This window comes from Canis lupus, chromosome 17 (assembly GCF_048164855.1).
Source record: "Canis lupus baileyi chromosome 17, mCanLup2.hap1, whole genome shotgun sequence".
Classification (NCBI taxonomy): Eukaryota; Metazoa; Chordata; class Mammalia; order Carnivora; family Canidae; genus Canis; species Canis lupus.
This window is the reverse complement of record NC_132854.1, coordinates 393780-415228: the sequence shown is the minus strand read 5'-3', so window position 1 is coordinate 415228 and position 21449 is coordinate 393780. Positions and strand designations below refer to the sequence as shown.

At 48.6% G+C, this 21449-nt stretch overlaps 1 long non-coding RNA gene across 7 annotated transcripts in view; it reads left to right on the top strand.

Moving 5' to 3' along the window:
• LOC140607779 (uncharacterized) overlaps positions 1–21449 on the top strand; it is a 46108-nt gene that overhangs the window by 2760 nt on the left and 21899 nt on the right. For all 7 annotated transcript variants that reach the window (XR_012009689.1, XR_012009686.1, XR_012009687.1 and 4 more), the window contains exon 2: positions 19102–19192. This is a non-coding gene — a long non-coding RNA (uncharacterized lncRNA). The remainder of the gene's footprint in view (positions 1–19101; positions 19193–21449) is intronic.

Here is a 21449-nt window from a genome sequence, read left to right as displayed (position 1 = left end):
TTTTTAGAGTTCTTTATATTTTCTGGACACAAGTCCTGTGTCAGATTGTGATTTGCAAATATTTATTCCAGTCTGTGACTTGCTTTTTCATTCTATTAAACAATGAAACTCTGCTTTCTTTTAGTTTTGAAGTACAATTTATCATGTTATTTTTAATGAATTCTGCTTTTCAAATTATATTTGCCTAATCCAAGGCCACAAATATTTTCTTCCAAAGTTTTATAGATTTACATTTTACATTTAAAACTGATCCACTTTGAATTCATTCCCACATATTTCACAATTTTCCATCCTATTGTAGATTTTTTTTAAAGACTTTATTTATTTATTCATAGACACAGAGAGAGAGGCAGAGACACAGGCAGAGGGAGAAGCAGGCGCCACACAGGGAGCCCGATGTGGGACTTGATCCCAGGTCTCCAGGATCACACCCTGGGCCGCAGGCGGCGCCAAACTGCTGCACCACCGGGGCTGCCCTATTGTAGATTTTTTAATTTCAATTTCTGATTGTTTATATTTGCTTTTTGTATATTTATCTTTTATCCTACCACTTTGCTTAACTAAACTATTAATTTCAATGTTTTTTGGTAGATTCAATAGAATTTTTTACATAGATGGTCATGTTGTCTGTAAACATAGCAAATCTTCTTTCAAATCCAGCTGCTTTTTACTTCTTGTCTTGTGTTATAGGCTGTATGGTAACCTGCACTACCGTGTTGACAATGGTGAGAGTGGAGACTCAAACTCGGTGGAAACAAGTCAGTCCTTCACCATTAAGTGTAATGTTAGCTGTAGGATTTTCATAGATGCTTTTTCTCAAGATGAGATTCTATTTCTAATTTTCTGAGTTTTTTTTTTCATTAGAAATGAATAATGGATTTTGTCAAATGCTTTTTCTGCATTTGTTGAGACAATCATATTTTTTTTCCTTTTTCCATTCATTATTATATAAATTGCCTTCACTGATTTTCAAATATCAAGTGAACCTTGCATCCTTGGGAAGAACCTCACCTGGTCATGATGTATTGCTTTTTTAAGAATCTTTGTAACCATGTTTATGAGGATATTTTCTTTATCTGGTTTGGCATCAAGAAATACTGGCATCATGAAATGAGGTGTTCAGTGGGAAACACTCCAGTAGGAAAAGTTTATGTAGAATTTGTGTTAGTTATTCTTTAAATGGTTGATGAAATTTATCGGTGATACCATGCATACCTAGAATTTTCTTTGTGGGAAAATTTTTACCTATAAATTCAATTTCTTTCATAGATATAAGATTATTGGAGTTATCTGTTTCTTAATGACTGAGCTTTGGTAGTTTGTGCCTTTGAAGATATTTGCCATTTCATCTAAATTGTTGAATATGTTGGCACAAAGCTACTCATAATATTCCTTTAATATTTGTAGATCTGAAGTGATGACACCTCTCTCATTCTCAGTATTGATAATTTGTGTCTTTTTTCTTTTTGTCTTCATTGTTCTGGCTCAGAACAATGTTCTGGCTCAGAGATTCAACAATTGTATTGATTTCAAATAATCAGATTTTGGTTTAATGTTATTTCTCCATTATTTTTCTGTTTTCTATTTCATTATCCAATCTAATTTTTATAATTTTATTTCTTTCATTTACACTGTATTTCATCTTCTCTTCTTGATCTAGTTTCTTAAGATAAAAGCTGAGGTCATTGACTTGAAATTTTGTCTCTTTTTACTACAGATCTCCCTCAACTTACAATGGGGTTATATCCTGATAAACCCAACATAAATTGAAAATATTTTAAGTTAAAAATGCATTTAATGACCTAACCTATTGAACATCATTGCTGAGTCTGGCCCACCTTCATCTCATTGTGATGATCAGCTGAAGACCTGAGGGGGTCTCTGCAGGTCTCTGAAGTTCTTTGTCTGCACAGCCCTCTCCCTCATGCAGTTGGCGGCTCTGCATGGGTGGCTTCCCCATGCCTGGCAGCCTCACCTCTGTCTAGGCAGTGACTTTGGCAATCCTAGGGCCCACCTCATTTATTTCCTGTCCCCCAGGGTTCACTCTTTTGTTATTTAATTTCCAGTGTATTGAAAACTGTTATTTCATGTATTTGTCTGGTTGTTCATTTGTTCCAGGCAGGAAGGTGAATCTGGTCTATTACTCTATCTTGTCCAAGAAGCAGAAATCCCCAGTCATATTTTAATGAAAGTTTTTTTAAAAGCATGTTTTGCAACTCATTGGTTTAGTGGAGTCTTTAAAAAGATTTGTTTGTTTATTTATTTATTTTTATGGAGAACATGCATGAGCAGGGGGTGGGGCAGAGACTGAGGGAGATTGAGCATCCTAAGCAGACTCCCTGCTGAACATGGAGCCCAGCCTAGGGCTTGATCCCATAACCCCAAGACTGCAACCCGATCTGAAACAAGAGTCAGATGCCCAATTGAGTGAGCCACGCAGGCACCCATAGTGGGTTTTTACTTTAACAGAATTCAGTGTTTTGGTAACCAGTGGTTTTTAATGACACAGAATAGAATAGACAATATCAGAGTTTTATTGGATGTGAGTTCTTTATTTCCACAATATCTATTTTTGTGAGTGTGGACTGGATCACAGTTGTAAGAAATATTTATTATTGTGAGTTGTGGTCAAAAAGTTTGAACAACATTACTTACCTTAGGTAATGAAGATGCTCAGACCTCATTAAGTTGAAAGTCCTTTTGTGGGTAAGTCCTCCAGAGTCTTCTCTGAGGATGACCAACATGTCCCAGTTTTTCAGAGATGTTCCCAGCTTTAAAATCAAAGGTGCTAGGTCTCCGACCCTCTCAGCTTGGGGCATGCCAAGAAGGTTACTCCCCCTGTGCCACCCCCTTGAGGATCCCTTTGTGGTCTGTGATTTACAAAGGGTTTTGAGCCAAACGTTCCCACATAAGTGGTTTTATGGAATGCCGCAGGGATCTTCATGTAGAAACAATGTGTCCAGGTAAGGTTGTCGACTGTAGCCTAGTTAACTCCCTCATCTGAAACATGTAGCCTCAGACTCGCCTGAGTCCCAGGCCCTGATCTTGGGGAATGTGCAGCCCAGACAGAGGAGGAGGTGCATGGTGGGAAGAGCAGAACCTTGAGCCAGATAGAGTTACCTCCTCTACCTACAGTGATCTTTGGCAAGCCACTTTTCTTCTCCACCCCAGTTTCCATATCTGCAGCCTGCCCAGCTGGCTCAGTCGGAGCATGTGACTCTTGATCTCAGGGTCATGAGTTTGAACCCCATGTCGGATGTAGAGGTCACTTAAAAAAATTCCTTCTCTACAAAATAGCATATGCTTACTGACTCTTGGTGCATAGTGTGATAGTCAGATGGGATGGTGGATGACAGCTCCTTGTCAGGGATGGGGTCCTGCCTGTGCTTCCCTGGACCAGCTCTAGCCACGCAGCTTCCACTGCTTATGCCCTACTGGTCTGAGGAGGGAGGAGCAACAGTCTCTGTTGGTCTAACAAAGTAGACAGTAGCTGGAGGGGCTCTGCTAACCAGTCGAAACACATTCCTATCTTCAGGCCCAGCGCAGGGGAACTGCTATGTTAAGGAGCCGGGACAGGGGCACCTCGTGGGAGCCAAGGACCACGGGAGGGTGTGGGTGCAGCTGGATGGACAAGGGTACCATGTTCAGGACAGGCAGGTGGGATCACCTCTGTGACTTGCAGACCCAGAAAGCACGTATGACCAAGGTAGCATTGTAGAGTATAACTGTTCTGTCAGAGTCATCCTGATGGACCTGCATTTGTGTTTGTGACTGAGCACAAGCCCTATCATGTCATTGCCCAGGGGCAACTGCCCCAAGACTTGAGCATTTCAGAGATATGTTCATCAGAGCCATTCCTGCATGCACAGAAACCCAACCCAGATGTGCTAACACTGCAAATGGGAACATGCTGGTTTGGGTCACGGGCCAGCCCAGGCCTGTGCTGACCTCAGGGTTCTGGTTATACCATGACCCAGCCTTGTGCTATCCTGCAGCTAACATTTCCTGTGTGTGTGGTAGGGATGGTGCAGCTGCTGTAGGCTGGCCATGTCCCCACACCCAGAGGCTCCACAGGCAGGCCTCCTGCTGCAGGTGTGGGGGCTGAGCTCACACTCCTGGCCATGTGTGTGCACAGCTCCAGCTCGAAACATGCTGTGAGATTCACAGCCCTTCAGGGCAGGGAAGAGCTCCAAAAAGGCAAAGTGCTAGGCAGGCAAAATGCAATGGATGCCCCTTATGGAGAAGAAAAGCTTTTTGTATTGGAAGTGGAGATAAGTGCACCATAATGTGGAAGTTTACATTTTTAGAGCTTCCAGAACAATAACTTTTTCAGAAAGATTTTTTCCTTCTGGCTGATAAAAGAATTTGTTGGAAAAGTATGTAAGTTGGCTCAGAGGTATGCTTGTAGTGACCTGAAATGCTGACATGATTTCGTAGGGTTTGTTCTGAGCTTTGTCTGAGGGAGTGATCATTTACACGAGCCTTGTCCCCCGGCACTAGACCTACATCTGGTGCCAGCTTCTGGTCCCCTTCAGTGCCGCAAATAACCGCCCAGGCACTTTGTTTGATTACTGGGACAAAGATACACATTTGCAAAGCCTCCTTGAAAATGTTCATCTTTTCTTGCCCGTTTAGCATCTCAGTTAACCTCTGTTAGCAAAGTAACTGAAGGCACTTCAATCCAAGTAACGTGAAATGTCTCTGTTCCTGCTGTTGGCAGGGTCCCTATCAGCCCAGATCTATCTCTGTTGTTGGGGGGTCCCTATCAAGCCTGCTCTATCCCTGCCATTGGGGGTCCCTAGCAGTCTGGTTCTGGAATGGCTCCAGGAGTCCACCTGGCCCACCGAGGGGAGAACAGGGGTGCCGGGGGCAGATCAAGTGGGGTCCTGGGAAGTCAAGGCACTGGGAGGAAGAGAAGGAGGTTAGGAGGTCCCAGGCAGCTCAGAGCAGCTGCTCACTGGGAGCTGGTGCCTGGAAGGAGCGAGCAGGACCTGCCGACACCAGCCTGTGGGGCAGAGCTTGCACATCCCCCTGCATCCTCCCGGGGTTTCCTTCACCCCCTTCAGACTCCCATCTCCCCCTTTTCTGGCTTCCTATATTTTAGTATACTGCCAACCTGTTTAGTTGCTATTTTTTGAAATATTGAAATTTCCAGGACTTTCTCGGGTGCTGGGTGACAAATTTGGAATTGGTGCTGCCCATCGCCTCTGCTTCCTGCACCAAACCCAGCACACAGACCTACCTCCTCTTGCCTTCGTAGGGTGGGGGTGAGGACGTAGGGTGGGTGGGTGGGTGGTCCCCTCAGCCCAGGGCTGCGTGGTTACTCGTATTTATTCAGAGCACACATTCCCCAAGATTGATCTATTTACTATTTACGTTGACTGTGTGGAGAGGAGGCAGGAAAATGGGAGGTTCTCCCCAGCTGCAAGAGAGACCCTTGTGGTGGCCCAGGTCCATGTGGGCAGAGGGGCCACATGCACACACTTCCTGTGTCATTAATGACCCGCCAGCTCTGTGGTGAGCTATATTCTTGACCTCCAGTGACCCCATTCTTTGGGCAGTGACCCCGACAGCTTTCTCTAGTGTGTTGTTTTATCCCAAAATTCCCATGATGTGCAGTCAGCCTCTTTCCTGCCTTATCACAGGCCTGTGTGCTGGTGGGCAGCTGGGACCAGAGGTCCTGAATCGGTGGGACCCCACATCCCCTGGCCTCAGTCTCTCCGTCTATAGAAGGGGCCACTAGCTCTGCCCTGAAAATGAGAACAGCGAGTGCAGACGGAGCCCTTGGGCAAGGGCCTGGGCATTGTCAGTGTTCAGCCATGTTACCAGTTCTGATGGCCCCTGCTCTTACTGTTACTGTCACAGGGACCTGCTGGGCAGGTCTGTTAAAAGGGATAGTTTTAGGGATTCTGGCTACTGTGATAATAACAGTAAATGTTGGTGAAGATAACCAAATACCAGATTTCCAGAGTAAACTGCAGTCCCTGGCTCTGAAGGAAATCCTTATTTTTTAGAGTGCAAGTGCAAGCCAGGAGGGGCAGAGAGAGCGGGAGAGAGAGGATCCTAAGTAGGCTCCATGCTCAGCGAGGAGCCCGACATGGGGCCTGGGCATCTAGGACCCAAAATAGTAGGGATAGAGCCCGACCCTACGACCCCCGGTCACCAACCCACCAACCTCAGCTGAAGTCAAGAGTCAGGAATTTAAGCGGCAGAGCCACCCAGAAGTCCCAAAATCCCTTTAGATGCACAACGTATGTAAAAGGAGGCAGGAGTACACTCTTCCCACTCAGCCCGTTTGCTTGTTCTGTAGCAGTGTCATGCGGGGTTCCCAGTGGGGGCAGTCCCAGGGGCCACAGGAGAACTGGGCGGTGGTTTGGGAATCACACTCGGCAGGGTGTGGGGAGCAGGGGTGCTCCTGCACCCCACCCACTCCCAGACGGCCAATGGGGCGCGTGGGGATGGGCGCAGGCAGCCTGGTCCCCAGCATCTAGAAGAAGCCCCAGAAGCCCTTCTACACCGCACCAGGGAACATGTGCCCGTGGCCACAGGGGACACCGAGGCACTCAGTACCTGGTGGAGGGTCTGAGGTCAGGCTTGGATGGAGCTGCAGGCCCAGGGGTGGGGGTGGAGGGCACGGGTGGCCTTTCTGTGCATCTCTGTGTGGCAGGACACCATTGAATGTTCTGCTTTACCTTCCGTGTGTCCTGTTGACTTTCACTACTTAGCCATCTCACAGGTTCCTCCCAGGGGTGGTTGGTTTACCTGTGTCTCTGCTCACCCTCAGGGCCTGTTCCTCCTGGCTGCTTTTCTCACCTCCACCACAGGAGTGGGTTTTCACCTGGTGCCGTGAAGCTGCACCTGTTCAGGTGGACATGCTGGCTGCTTGAGAGCAGCTGGATTTGAATTTGTCTCAGGCCAGGTGTTTGCTGGACCCTTGGAGCCTCCTCCCAGGCTCCTCCAACCGCCGGCCCTCCCTTCTCACTGGGCCTCCTGCCTCAGGTGCCCCTTCCTGTTCCACCTGTGGTTTTCTTTTGGTGTTCTGGGGGTCAGGGGGCAGACCAGGAGAGAGCGGAAGGAAAGGCACATGTGCTGGCGGGCCCTCATGGAGACACCCACAGGTGCTTGGGGCTGGGTTGGGTGACCCTGGGAGCTGGGTCGGGTGTCCTTGGCGGCTGGGTCGGGGGTGCCCGGGGGGCTGGAATGGATGTCCCCAGGGGCTGGAGCGGGTCCCTGGGAGCTGGGACGAGTATCCCCAGGGGCTGGGTCGGGTGTCCTGGGGACTGAGACAGGTGTGGGAGTCTCTTCAATATCGCTGTGAGTACAGAACAGTCACAAACTGCCCCCCCCAGAGAGTGTCAGGTGAGTGTGTGCAGGTGAGCTCCGAGCAGAAACAGGGACGGAAGGCAGAGGGGTTGTGTGCCCAGCTGGGGCACTTGGACCTTCCTTGGTGGTGTGTGGGGCTGTCCAGCCCACCACAGGGCATGGGAGCACTGTGGGGACAGTTTTGGTTTGGATGGGAAGATCCTTCCAGCCTCCAGCTGACTGTGACAGAGATCTCAGTTGTCCCCTCAGGAACTGACAATTCAGGTCTTGTTGTGGCACCAGAAGGAAAGAGGCAGAACACGGTGCAGGTGGGACAGCCCACGGGAAGTGCTGGAAACCGAGGACCGAGGGGGCGGTGGTGACGTCCAGCAGGGGCCTGGGGCAGGGCATGCTTGGGCTCTCGGAGGACTCTGGGTTCACAGGCCTGACAGAGATGCTGCATGGCAGGGGAGAGCCCTCCTGGCGCTAAGCTTGATCAGGTCCACATGTGGGGCCTGGGGCAAAGCCAGAGGAGGGCCAGGAGGCCCGGAGTCTCCGGCTGCACACGTGAGCCCGCCTGGTCCTTGGGCCTGGGACACGCGGTGGTTTTGTACGATGAGTGTATGTCACTATCATCACTGGAGCCGCTTCCAAGTGTTTGCTAAGTGGTCAAGGGTGAGCTCACGGGGCAGAGGCCCTGCCCGCTGGCCACAGCACTGTCCAGGAGGGAGGCTGTGTGCCCAGCCCGTGTCACGTGCCCGGTGTCTCAGGCTGATTGCAAGGGTAGTGAGGATTGTTTTCTCTGTTGGGGAGAATTACTGATGACTTTTCTGCGTCTTTTGTCTGTAACAGCTATCAGGGCCTTTGAAAGTCATGTCGCTTAGCTTATTCATCTAGAAATTCATGCCAGAAAGCACTGTCCTCGGTAAGCTGCCTCTGAAGACTCAGCAAATTGGGACGTGATTTCGATTTTTCTGCAGAAAGCACTGACGCCGAGTTCCGAGCACAAGCCCAGTGTCCGAGGGCACCCAGGTAGCTGGGGTGCTGCCCTCCGCCAGTTACCCCGGGAGTGTCAGTGGCACAGAGCTCCTTCACAGTCTCCCTGATAGAAACGGGGCACAGCCCCAATCATGAGGGATTTACCAATTCCGGAAACTTTCAGAAGCCTCCCTTCCTCAATTGGGAGAGGGGGCACACCAGGCTGCAGGCCTGTCGGGGGAGCTCAGGGCCCGTCTGGGAAGGAGGTGTGGGCATCCGGGGCGATGGAATCAGGCTGGGCCTCCCTGGCGCACAGCACCCTGGCTCATCCTTCCAGGGAAGAGCCCGGCGCAGCCCCCTTCCACCACCGGCTTCACACCCTGCTCACACAGTGGTGAGTGGCAGTCGCGCATGGCCAGAGCATCCATGACCTCAGTCTTGAGGATGCTCACCAGCCGATGGCTATGGACCTTGGATGTGTGTGCTGGTCACGTAGCTTCAGCAGAGACAGCAGCCACAGTGCACATCTCCTACAGGCACTGACACTCACTGAGGCTCGTGAGCTTTGCTTTCATTAAATTTAACAACTGCTGACAGAGTTTGCAATCATCTAAAGACATTACTTTAGAGAGCATCTGAACTCTCACAGCTGCCTGGGAGCCTTTGACACAACCCGGCTTTCCCCCACAGACTGGCGGTCCTTGCTGTGGCCGGCTACCCCGCAGTGATGTTCCAAGCTGCTGGGTGCTCTGTCCTCAGGAAGGGCAGCACACTGGAGTGGCCACAGCAAAGGGCCACAGGTGGGGCGGGGGGGCTGCGGGGCTTAACAGTCTGAGCACATGGTCTCCGGTTCTGGAGGCCACATGTCCAGATGAAGGCATGGCAGGGCCGCACCCCTCCGGAGGCTCAGGTGGACCGTCCCCACCCTCCAGCTCCCGCAGCTTGCTGGAGTTCTTGGCCTGGGGGCACATAACTTCAGTCTCTCTTGGCGTCTCGTCCCTTCTTCAAGGTCACCTGCCCTGTTGGCGTAGGGCCCGCTGCAATCACTGCTCCAGGTCACAAATTCTCTGTGCACCTGAGGTGATTTGGAAGTACATGCAACCTGCAGCACCTGTTGGGAGATCCAGAGCGGGGAGAGTCTGGACACACCCACCCCAAGCTGCCATTGGGCCTTGGTTTGTCCTTCCATCTCATGGGTATATGGCAAAGTATCGGTTTTAAAATGTCAAAAACTGACCGTCGCACAAATAATAGAATGAAAAGTGTCAGAGATGTAGTAACTCATTACTGAGGGAACCAGAAAGTTGATACAGCTGTACCAAGAGTATTTTAGGGGAGTGGGTGCTCAGAGGCATTGAAGGGGAAAGTCAGACACAACACCAGTCAAGGTCTTTCGAGGCCATGAAACATATTAAACACATATTTATCAATTTATATTTTAATATATTTACATTGATAAATAATAAAGCTTTAATTAATTATTAATATTATATCACTTATAATAACACCCACCATAAATATCTAATACTAATAATATTTAATTATCAATTTGGAATTAGCTAATTCCATTTATTATTGATTTAAATATCTAGATTATATTTTCAACATCTATTGATTAAGTGTATGGTATTAAATGTACATATATATATATTTATAGAACCTATCTTTCCTTGTGGGCAGAAATGACTTGCCTCTTCCCGGGGAAAGTTCTGTGAGTTAACACAGAGCTTAGAGTCTGAATCTATAAATCATATGAAGTGGCAAAGTGAGACAAGGCCGTTTGCTCGGCTGGTGAACCAGGCTCAGGAGGAGACCCCAGTGTGGCAGGGAGGGACACGCGCAACTTCTGCGTCACATGGAAGTGGATCTTCTACAGGCCTTCTAGTGCCACAGGCAAAGGGGACATGACCAGTGAGCCCTGAAGCCCAGAGGACAGAGCCAAGTGGGGTTCGGGACGTGCTCCGAGACCGGCACACCTTGGTGCCCAGAATGAACTAATGATGCCTAGGACTTCACAAAACAAGTGGCTGGTTGAAGTTACACCCACTCTATATGTGGTTTGCCAAGTATGATGCCAGTTTGTGATTTTTAAGCTGCTCCAGGTGTGTGAGGATGTAGAGGCTGGAGCCGAAGAGACAAAGGCCAGCTTTCGCATTCTTCAGCTGCAGCAGGGCTGGGCCTCCCTCCCTCAGCCTCTGGGGATGCCTCTCTGGACTGTGCGTTGGTCAAGACTGTGGACATGCAGAGGGATCCTGCAAGGAGACTTGCTGTGTGCGTGGACAGGTTCCCAGATGCTGTGCTTGAGTTTCCAAGCATGTCTGAACTGTGGGAGGACTGTGTCTCCTGTGTGTCTGCAGGAAGCAGGAGTGCGCCCTCCTCATTTGTCTTGATTTTGTGCAGCTGGGGCTGGAGATGTGGTCTAGCGTTCACTGGTGCGCACCTTTACCTTTCCTCTGTGTGTAGGTCCAGGGCACGACGTCTCTTTATAGAGGAAGGTTATGAGGGCCAACTAGGTGCCCAGTGTTTGGCTGGGCAGTGGACGCTGGAAGATGCGGGGTCTGAGGGCCCCAGGGTCAGCCAAGGCAGTGTTCAGGACAGTCACACTGCTTCTGTTGAGTTCACGGTGAGGGTGTGGGCAGAGGCCCGATGTTGGCACTGAAGTGGGTGAACAGGATAGGAACCCAGTTCTGTGGGGTTGGCTGTCTCCAGTCCGGCCTGCACAGTCTGTGGCAGAGTGGGGGCACCGCCACACCACCTCGTGTGCAGGCATCGCCATCCCGCCGTTGGGAACATGCCGGGACCCTGCTGGTCGTCATCCGGCTGACCATCTAGCCAATGTCTCATCAATTCCCTGGTCGTGTGTGAGACATCTTTAAAAAAAGAACTCATTCAGGTGGAAGTCCCATAAAAGCAATCATTTCATTGTGAATAGCTCAGTGGCATTTAGTGAATTCACAATGCACTTCTACCTAGTTCCAGAATGTTCCATCATGAGCACCTGTCAGCCCCTGGCAGCTACCAGTGTGTGTCCCTTCTGTGGACTGGCCTGTCCCGGGCCTTTCACGTAACAGCGTCACGCAGTGTGTGCCGTTGGGTGTTGCCCAAATGCTTCTGCGGTGCAGACTGCATCAGAGCTGTGCTCCTTTTCGTGGCTGAATAATACTCTGTTGTGTGGGTGGACCACATCTGGCCTGCTCATTCATCAATGAGCATCTGGGTGGTCTCCACATTTTGGCTGTCTTTTTTTTTTTTAATTTTTATTTATTTATGATAGTCACACAGAGTGAGAGAGAGAGAGGCAGAGACACAGGCAGAGGGAGAAGCAGGCTCCATGCACCGGGAGCCCGACGTGGGACTCGATCCCGGGTCTCCAGGATCGCGCCCTGGGCCAAAGGCAGGCGCCAAACCGCTGCGCCACCCAGGGATCCCCGTTTTGGCTGTCTTGAACACTGCTCGTGTATTTTCTTGTTTTTCCACATGTAGAGCCACCTATAACATTTTCATGTCTTTTTCTCAGTCAATGGTTAATCTTTTCCCAGAAGCCCATTTTGAAAATATTATTATTTCCATTCCATTAAATCTGATAAAGTTAAATGATAATACATTTTCTTTTTGGTATAAATAAAATATTTAAACCTAACATCGTTGAGTTTTAATATACCTCCTTATTTTCAGTATCTTTTCTAAATACTTCAGTGTTCCAGAAAAACTATGAAAGACATACATAAAAGCATTCATACTGGGTGCACATTTTTCCTTCTGTCTCTGGTCCCAACATGGCCTGGCCGGCACTGGTCACAGGGATCACCGACCACTAGATGCCATGCAGTAAAAAGTCATCACCATCATAATAACAGTTATAATAATATTGTCTGCTTGGGACACGGATGTTTTCTCCATGCTCCATGAGGAATCCATGAAAGAGGCCTCAGGACATTTTGCTACTAGTGTTTATTTGTGTGTAAAACTCACAGAGCTTCAGGCTGATGGAGCAGCCTCGATGCCTGCTGTCCTTTCTCCCTCTGTCCTCCACCCCAGATGCTCAGCCCCGGGAGTCCGTCATCTGAGCAGGTCTGGCGTGGGGCCAGGCCGGTTCCTGAATCGTCCCGGGTCCCGGTTCCCTGAGCTGCTGCCTGGAACTGCTATTTCAGCACCGGGCTGCTGGGGGATGTGGAGGGTCCCCATGTTCCTAACCATCACTAGGTTTGGCCCTGAGCCCCCCCACGTGGTTGGGCAAGGAGCTTGCGCTCAGGCGTTGTTGACAGCAAAGGCACAGCAAGGTGCTGCATGGACACCCTGGCAGGTGCTCTGGGCCTGGGACCTCGGGGCAGCCCCCAGGCCTCCGCCCACGTCCACAGTGCAGAGGCCTTGCCGGGGAAGCTGCTGTGGGGTTAGTTGAGGTCATGCCTGCCCACCTGGCTGCAAAATCAGGGCCACATCCTGAGCCGGTATCTGAGGCTTCCCAGTCTGTTCCTGAGATCTGGGTAAATCTCAACAGAAGGAGGTAAATAAAGGGCTGTCTGCCTTGCTGACACTTGGAGGAGGCACCAGACAAAAGCTGCGCCGCCCTGTGTCTTTGTGCTGAGAGTCCCGGTGAGTCCCTGCAGCAACCTGAAAACGCCGGGTCTCCAGTGGAATGCTGGCGAAGGAAACGCTTTTGTCCAACGTGGCTTATCTGATTTTACCAGCAGGCAGCCTGTCTTATGATAATAAATCACTTCCTCTGTTCGCAAGGCAGGGGTGTTTGTAAACATGGTGGATGCCAGGGTTAGCAGATGGAGCTGAGGCTCCTTCCCTTGGGGTCGGAATGTGGTTTGGGGTTTGGACGGTGAGGTGGCCGCCTGAGGGGACACCGTGAGCAGGGCAGGCACAGGGCTTTGTATAGTTTCTGGGACCTGTGTTGACATCCGGCCTCTCCCTCAAGGTCGTTTGAAGTGCACGATGTCCTCTGTGTGTTCCCTCCCCAGCTCCCCAGACAATTGCAAGACCAGTCTGAGGAGTTAGTGGCCTGCGGCATCCCGAAGAGAAGAGCCAGCGGAAATGATAGAGACAGGAGCGGAGGGGACCCTTAGATGCGCCCGCTCGGGCCTGAGGTTCAAACAGCGGCAAAGTGTCTTCTAGGACCTCCTGGTTCTCCTTCCCGGTGAAGCATGTGCCCGATGCCTGCTCACAGAAGCTGCCCTCCTGGCCCGGGAGTCACCACTGAGACCTCCGCGGGGGAAGCTGATGCACAAAGCCACGTCTGCCACGTTGATTAAGGAAACCCACTCAAAGCAGAGAGAGCGGGAGAGTGAGCCCTGTTGTCCATTGGCCTCGACGTATGCCAGCCCACTGTGGCTGGCTTCGTCTACACCCCACCCACTTCCTCACTGGGTTATTTTAAGCCAGTCCCAGACATCGTATTGTTTTATCCCTAATATTTCAGAAAGTATTTATGAAAGATAAGAGCTGAGCACAACTCCCATGCACCACAATTCCATATTTGCACTTAAAATAATTGCCGGTGACCCCTTGGGGTCACCAGACGTCAGAGCTCACGCTTCCCTGCTGGCTCTGCAACATTTCTAAGTAGTTGTGTTTTCCAGTGAGGACCTCCAAGGCTGTTTTAATCTTTCCGTCTCCTCCCCTCCCTTCCTTTATGATTTATTTGTCTTTCCTCCCAAGGCTTCCCGGGAGGGTGGTGCCGCTGCTGCTGTTGTGTGCAGGTAGGGCCTAGCCAGGCACACGGCTCCCGTAGGCTCTGCACTCCCACCAGGACCCGGCCCGCTGGCCACCCCGGGTCCATTATTAGCTGTATCCCCTCTGAAGAGAGATGCCCCTTTGTCAACTGTCTAGCCACCCTGAGAGCAGTCTGCCTGGGAAAGGCAGGAAAATGCTTTCTTCTTTCCCTTGATTTGCCAGCTTTCAGAAAAGCAAGTTAGTTTTTTAGCTTCTGCAAAGGTGACTTACGCTGTTATCCTTAGGCTCAGTGTGAACTCCTGGACTCTGCTGCGTATGATGTGCTTCAGCCCATTGTGGAGGCTGGGACAGCCGAGGCTATCCTGTGACGTCTGCTTGCAAGTATCCAGCACGCACCTCTCTGTCCCTCGATGGCCCGGCCTGCCTCCCTCCACATTTGTATCTTGTGCTGTTGCTTGATGGGCAACTTTCAAGGTTTAGCAGTTTTCCCTGGTTGGGATTTTACAGGAGAAATGGAATTAGCAGGGTTCCCTCAGAAGAAAACAGGGTTCCTCCTTCTGCCTCAGTTCTGTTTCTCAAACATTTGACTCCAAGGGCAGAACAAAGAAACTTCTCTTGCCCACTGCCCCACCATGGCTTCTTCTCACAGGGAGATGTCCTCGTTTTGCAACTCAACACACTTGTGTCAAAGCAGAGGGACCAGGGACAGAGGCTGGGAGATGAGGGAGCGGCCGCAGGGGTGCCTGTGCTTGGCCCCTCCTTCTTGCAAAGTCTGGGTGTGGTTCCTAACAGTCGGGGCCGCCCCTTCTCACACACACCTGCTGTGGCTGCAGCCAGGAACCCTGGTGCCCTGGGTGGGCACCCGGCCCCATCCACACCGGTCACAGGTGCTCTGCCTGAGAAGAAAGCCGGGCAGGGCCCTGGGGGCAGGCATGAAGCTGCAGGCAGGGAACCTGGGGTACCGAGACCTAGAGCGCTGTCTGGAGGGTCGGAGGTGGAGTGTTCTCCACTCAGGAATCTGTCAGCTTCACAACAACACTCAGGATCTGCCACTCATTGCAGCTGGCGGAAGCCTGCCAACTTCCTCTTCCTCTGCTGTCACAGACCATCGCCCTTCGCCCTGGGCAAGAGGCCCTCTGAGCATAGCTCCCGAGGCAGAGGAAGGCCAAGTCTGCAGCTGGGCAGGGCCCAGGAGAACTTCCAGCCGCCAGCCATGGCCCCTCCCTGTGACCCCCCTCCCCTGGGCCACAGTGGACTGGGCACTGCCCTCGCCCCCCAGGGATCCATGTGCAGGGCAGAGGGCAGGGGGCCCTGGCTCAGTGGCAGGGTGCAGGCCATCGAGTCTGGAGACATTGCTGCAGCCTTCTGGGGCTGAAGGGTTCTCTCTGGGCCTCACTGCACAGAGGGCTTCTTCCCAAGCGCCGTGTGCTCCTGATTTGGGCCCATCCCCACTCGCCTGCTCCGGGCCCACACGGTGAACCTGGACCTGAGTCCACAACTAGTGTCCTGTCCCCTCAGGTGGTATCTGCCTGTGACCCGCGTTCTGGGTGCTGGGGCCTCACCTGGGTGGCTCATGTCTCTGGCTTTGGCTCGGCACATATGTGACACCCAGTTAAATTCTCATGAATGAAAAATTAACACAAATTTGTCATCCGACGGTTCTGGAGGGCAGAGGTCTACAAGAAGAGTGTCAGGGGCTGCTTCCTTCTGGGGGTTCTGGGGAGACCACCTTCCCTGACTATGCCAGCTTGGGTGGACCTGCACCCACGGCCCCTTCCTTAGCTTCACGCCAGCAGCCTCCCTCCTGCCCTCATAAGGACTGGCCTAAAATCCTCAAGTCGGCAAGGTAACCCCAGTTCTGGGGATTCAGGCTGATGTCTCGAGGGCATGACTGATGTCCACATGAGCCACATAAAAACCACTGTGTATATTCCCACCCTGCACCTTGCCTCCCAGACGGGTCTGTGGGTTGGTGCATGTGTCAAAATAGGGTTTGGGTGAACCGTGAAATGTCAGCCATAGAACGAATAAGACAGTAAAACTGACGTGTGTGTGCAAGAACCCAGACATCCTGAGTGCTGGGTTCCTCCTGTCCACATCCATCTGCTGGGTGTGGCGCCAACCAGGGGCAGCCCTGGCTTGGATTCTGAAGTTCTGAGAGGGCCTCTGCTGGGCCTCCAGCCTTGGGTGGGGACAGAGGCAGGATTCTGGGGCCCAGGGTCAGAAGTAGGGCTGCTGTTGCCGCTCCCTGACGGTGGGGAGACAGTTCTGGGGAATTGTCAGCCTCATCTCTGGACCACCAGCTCCTTTTGGAGCCCTGAAGCTGGAGTCAACGTGGATTCCCCTCCCCTCTCCCTGCAGGGGAGGGTGCCCCTGGGGCTCCTTCCCTCTGAGACCCCTGCCAGCCCTCCCACCTGCCTCTACCCAGGACTGTCGCCTACCAAGCTGCAGCCTGAATTCCCTCCCGGTTCTCTTGCTCATTCACCCATTCAGTGATGACTTATCAAGTTCACATTATCTTCCAGGAACCAAGGAAGATGCTGGAGATGAGGGTCAAAAGTTAAACAAAATATATAAATATAGGGCCTTTCTCGTTGAGTTTACCTTTGTTCTCATGGGGCAAATATAATATACAACTGGAAGGTAGGCTGCGTGCCAGATGGACGAAGGACTTTGGAATCTGCATATCCCAGTGGGTGCCAGCCTTCCTTCCCTCTTTCCTGAGGGTGAAGGGAAGCTCCTGGGGGAGGAGTGGCAGCCCTCAGAGCTGGCCAGGAGGGCATTGCCATGGGGAGGCCCCAGGACAGTGAGGGCCAGGTGGGGGCTGCACCAGCCTGGCCAAATTTTGGGGGGGACATGGCAGCAGCCAGGAGTTGGGGCTGGGGCAGGGTCTCTGGTGGTCTTGACAGGATGTGGACCAGGCAGTGGTCTGGGAAGAGCTGATCAGACTCAGAAATGGTGAAGGGCTCATTTTGGGTTAGACGCTTTTGAGAAGCCTGTGGCTTACTGTTTCAGTGGTAACAGGCCACCAGGCAATGAGGCCTGCCAGTTCTGTGGGCAGGAGCCTGAGACCCCAGGGCCATGCAGTCGGCTCTCAGGACGGTCCCCTTCCTCGCTGCCCTGAGGGTTTTGTCTCTCAAGGAGCCTTGGTCACCTGCTCACCCCCTGGAGGACGTCCTGGTTGCTTCCAAGCTCTGGCAATGACGAGTAAAATTGCTATAAACACCCATGTGCACATTTTGTGCGGACACGTTTTCAACTCCTTTGGGTCGATACCAAGGACCGTGATTGCTGGATCGGATGCTACTCTTAGCATTGCTTTCTTCTCAAGTTCTCGCATTTAAATCTTTGGTCCATCTGAAATGTATTTTATTACATGGAATGAAGAGTAAAGAGTAGGAATATGATTTTTTCCAATTGGATAATCTGTTGCCTTAACATCATTTTTTGCTATGATATGCGTTTGGCCCCGTGAGAAGCCACCAGACGGTCTGCACCATTCTGCTCTCCCTCTGCAGAGTGGGTGAGCTCCTGCTGCTCCTCGTGCTCGCCAGCACTGGGTGCTGTGGGTGTTCTGGATCGTGGCCATGCTGGTCTATGGCAGCGGTGTCCTGCTGTCACGTTAATCTGCAGTTCCCTGATGGCAATGCTGAGGAACACCTTGTCATGTGCTTATTTGCCAGTTGTGCACCTGCTTTGGGGAGGTGTCTGTCCAGGTCTTGTAGCCATTTTTGTTTGGGCTGTTTGTTTTCTTATTGTTGAGTTTTAAGAGTTCTTTGTATATTTTGGATATGGGTCTCTTGTCAGATGTGTCTTTTGCAAATACTTTCTCCCCGTCTATGGTTTGTTTTTTCATTCTCTTAACAGTGTCTTCATCAGAACAGAAGTCTTTAATTCCCTACATTAAATTCAGTGTCTAATTCTTTTTTTTTTTTCTTTTGTGGACGTTAGTTGCTCCAGATCCATTTGTTGAAGAGACTGTCCTTTCTCCTCTGTGAAAAATCAGTGACTATGTTTGTGTGGCTTCTGTTCCGTTCTACTCATCTATTCGTTTGTTCTTTCACCAATACCATACGGTCCTGACTACTGTTGCTTCATCACAAGCCTTGAAGTCAGATAGTATCTGTTCTCTGACTTTGTTCTTCTCCGGTATTTGTGTTGACTATTCCGGGTCTTGCCATATAAACTTTTAAAGCAGCTTGCTGGGATTTTGATGGGTATTGTGTTGAATCTATAGACCAAGTTAGAAGGAACCGGCATCTTCACAATATTGAGTCTTCCAGCCCATGAACACGGAGTATCTCTCTATTTATCTGGATATTTTATTATTTCTTTCATCATAGCTTTTTAGTTTTCCTCAAATAGATGTAATACGTCTATATATTCTGTTAGGTTGTGCCTAAGGATGGGGCACTCAGAGATGCTGTGGGTCTGGCTCCAGATCACCAATAAAGCAAATACCTTAGTAAAATGAGTCAAATGAGTTTTTTGGTTTCCCAGCGCATGTAGTTATGTTTAACTAGTGTATTATGTGTGCAATAGAATTATGTCTTAAAAAGCAATGTACATACCTTAAATGAACAATACTCTATTGCTAAAGAAGTCTAACCATCATCTTAACTCTCAGTGAGTCATAACCAATGATCACTGTAACAAATAAAATAATAATGAAAAAGTTTGAAATATGGCAAGAATTACCAAAATGTGACAAAGAGACACAAAGTAAGCAAATGCTGTTGGAAAAATGGCCCCAACTGACCTGCTCATTTCAGGATTGTCACTAACAATTTCAATTTGTATGAAACGCAGTATCTACAAAGCTCAATAAAACAAGTATGTCTATATGTCTCTCTCTCTCTTTTTCTCCTGTGTGTGTGCTAATGTAAATGATGTGTTTTTATTTTCAAATTTCAGTTATTCGTTGCTGGTATGTAGAAAAACAATGGACATTGTTCGTTGTTTCCTGCAACCGTGCTGTCCACGACTTGTAGTGGACAAGTTCCAGGACTTGTAGCCACTGTTAGTGGTTTGGGACTTTCTACCTGGCCAATCATGTCATCTGCAAATAAAGATAGTCTTATTTCTTCCTTTCCAATTTGTATAATTTTTACTTACTTTCCTTGTCTTATTTGCATCATTTAGGACCTCTAGTACAACATTAACTAGGAGTGGTAACGGGGACATCCTTGCCTTGCTCCTGACCGTAGGAGAGAAGCTAGTTTCCCACCATGAGGTATGATGTTAGCTAAAGGTTTTTTTGTAGATGCTCTTTATCAAGTTGAAAAGTTCTCTCCTTAAAAAATCAAAAAAAAAAAAAAAAAAAAAAGAAAAGAAAATTTCTCTCCTATTCTTAATTTGTTGATGCTTTTTCTCATAAATAAGAGTTGGATTTTAATCAAATGCTTTCTGTATCTTCAGATATGATCGTATGAATTTTTCCTCTTTAGCACACCTGGGATAAATCGCACTTGGTCATGATGTACACTCTATTTATACATTGTTAAATTCAATTTGCTAGTATTGGGGGGGGGGAATTTTTGCATCTATGTTCGTGAGAGATAGTGGTATGTACTCTTTCTTCTTTTATTTTTATATTAGGGTATTGTTGGCCTTGAAGAATGAGTTAGAAAGTATTCCCTCTGCTCGTATTTTCTGTAATAGATTGCAAAGAATTGATATCATTTCTTCCTTAAATGTTTGGTACAATTCACCAGTGGATTCATTTGGGTCTGGTGCTACTTTGGAAGATTATTAATTACTGATTCAATTTCTCTAATACACATATATAATACATAGGCCTATTGAGATCATCTGTTTCTGTGTGCATTTTAGTGGACTGTGTCTTAAGAATTGGCCCATTTCATCAAGGTTATCAGACATGCAGGCTTAGACTTGTTCATCATATTCCTTTATGTCCATGGGGTCTGTAGTCTGTGTTGATGGCCCCTCTTTCATTTCTGATGTTAGTAATTTGTGTCTTCCCTCCCTCCCTTAGTCATGCTGGAGATTTATCAATTTTATTAATCTTTCCAAGGAACTAGCTTTTGGTGTTTATTGATTTTCTCAATTGTTTTTCTGTTTTCAATTTCCTAGATTTATTATTTCTTTTTTTCTTGCTACTTTGGGATTTACTTGCTCATCTTTTTCCTGTTTCACAATGTAGAAATTTAGATCATGTACTTGAGACCTTTCTTCTGCAGTTACTTACAAATGACCCCTGAGCCCCACTTCCACTGTACCCCCACATTGTATTTAAAAAGTTGCATTTTCTTTTCATTTAATCAAAATAATTCTTAATTTCTCTGGAAGCCTCTTCTCTGACCCATTTATCCAAGTGTTCTGGGATATATCTTCAAACTTACTAACCCTTTCCTCATCGCTATACTAAGGAGTCCATCAGGGTTGCTTGATTTTCATGACAGTGTTTTTCATTTCTTGCATTTCTTTTTTATTCTTTCTTAGAGTTTCCATCTCTCTGTTTACATTATTCATTTATTATTGCATATTGTTGATTTGGTTCATGAGAACTTTTGGCTTATCAATTGTACTTATATTAAATTACTGATCTGATAATTCTAAAATCTCTGCCACACCAGAGCAGGCTCTGATGCTTGTTTTATCTGGTCAGACAGTGTTTTTTCCTGTCAACATGCCTTGTAATTTTTTGTTGAAAGCTGGACATGATGTATCAGGTAAAAGTAGCTGAGATAACTAGGACTTTAGGCTCTGGTGTGAGGTTTTTGTTTATCTGGTGTTCTTTCTTGCCATATTTCTCTGGCTATTACCTCCAGCACATGTTAAAAGAGCAGTTTTTTTTTTAACTTGTTTCTTATCTTAACAAGAAACTGATATTTCACTGTTAAACATCATATCAACTACATATTTTTAAATGATCTTTATCAGATTGAGGCAATTCCCTCCGTTTTGCTGTGTTTCAGTTTGGCTCTTCTAGTTTGCTGATTTTTTTTTTTTTAATTTGTGAATGTGTGCTGAATTTTGTCAAATGCTTTCTATACATCTGTTGAGGTGATCCTATGGATTAATCCTTTATCTGTAATCCTGCAAATTACAAAAAATGATTTTTCAAAATTAAATCTTTTATTTTGAGATAATTGAAGATTTACATTCAAATCAGAGAGATTCCACGGACCCTTTACTTAGTGTCTCTCCAATGGTAACAGTTAGCAAAACCGTGGAACAAGCATCACAAGTAGGGTACCAACATTGATAGGTCAAAGCATGGACGGTCCATCACATGAGAAGTGGAATTACCACTTGCCAAGTGCATAGAAAGCTTCCCCTCAGCTTTTCCTTTATGTATCATGTTTATTTCCATGAAGAGTTTAAAAAGTGTACTAGAGTGATTTTGTCAGCCTTTTTCTCAGCGCCTTTGGAAAGGTGTCCAGATCTGCCCTAGTATTGCCTTCTTTGTTGGGAGATTACAAAAATATGGGCCTACTCACATGCTTGCTTTCTTCTCAATTCTTTCA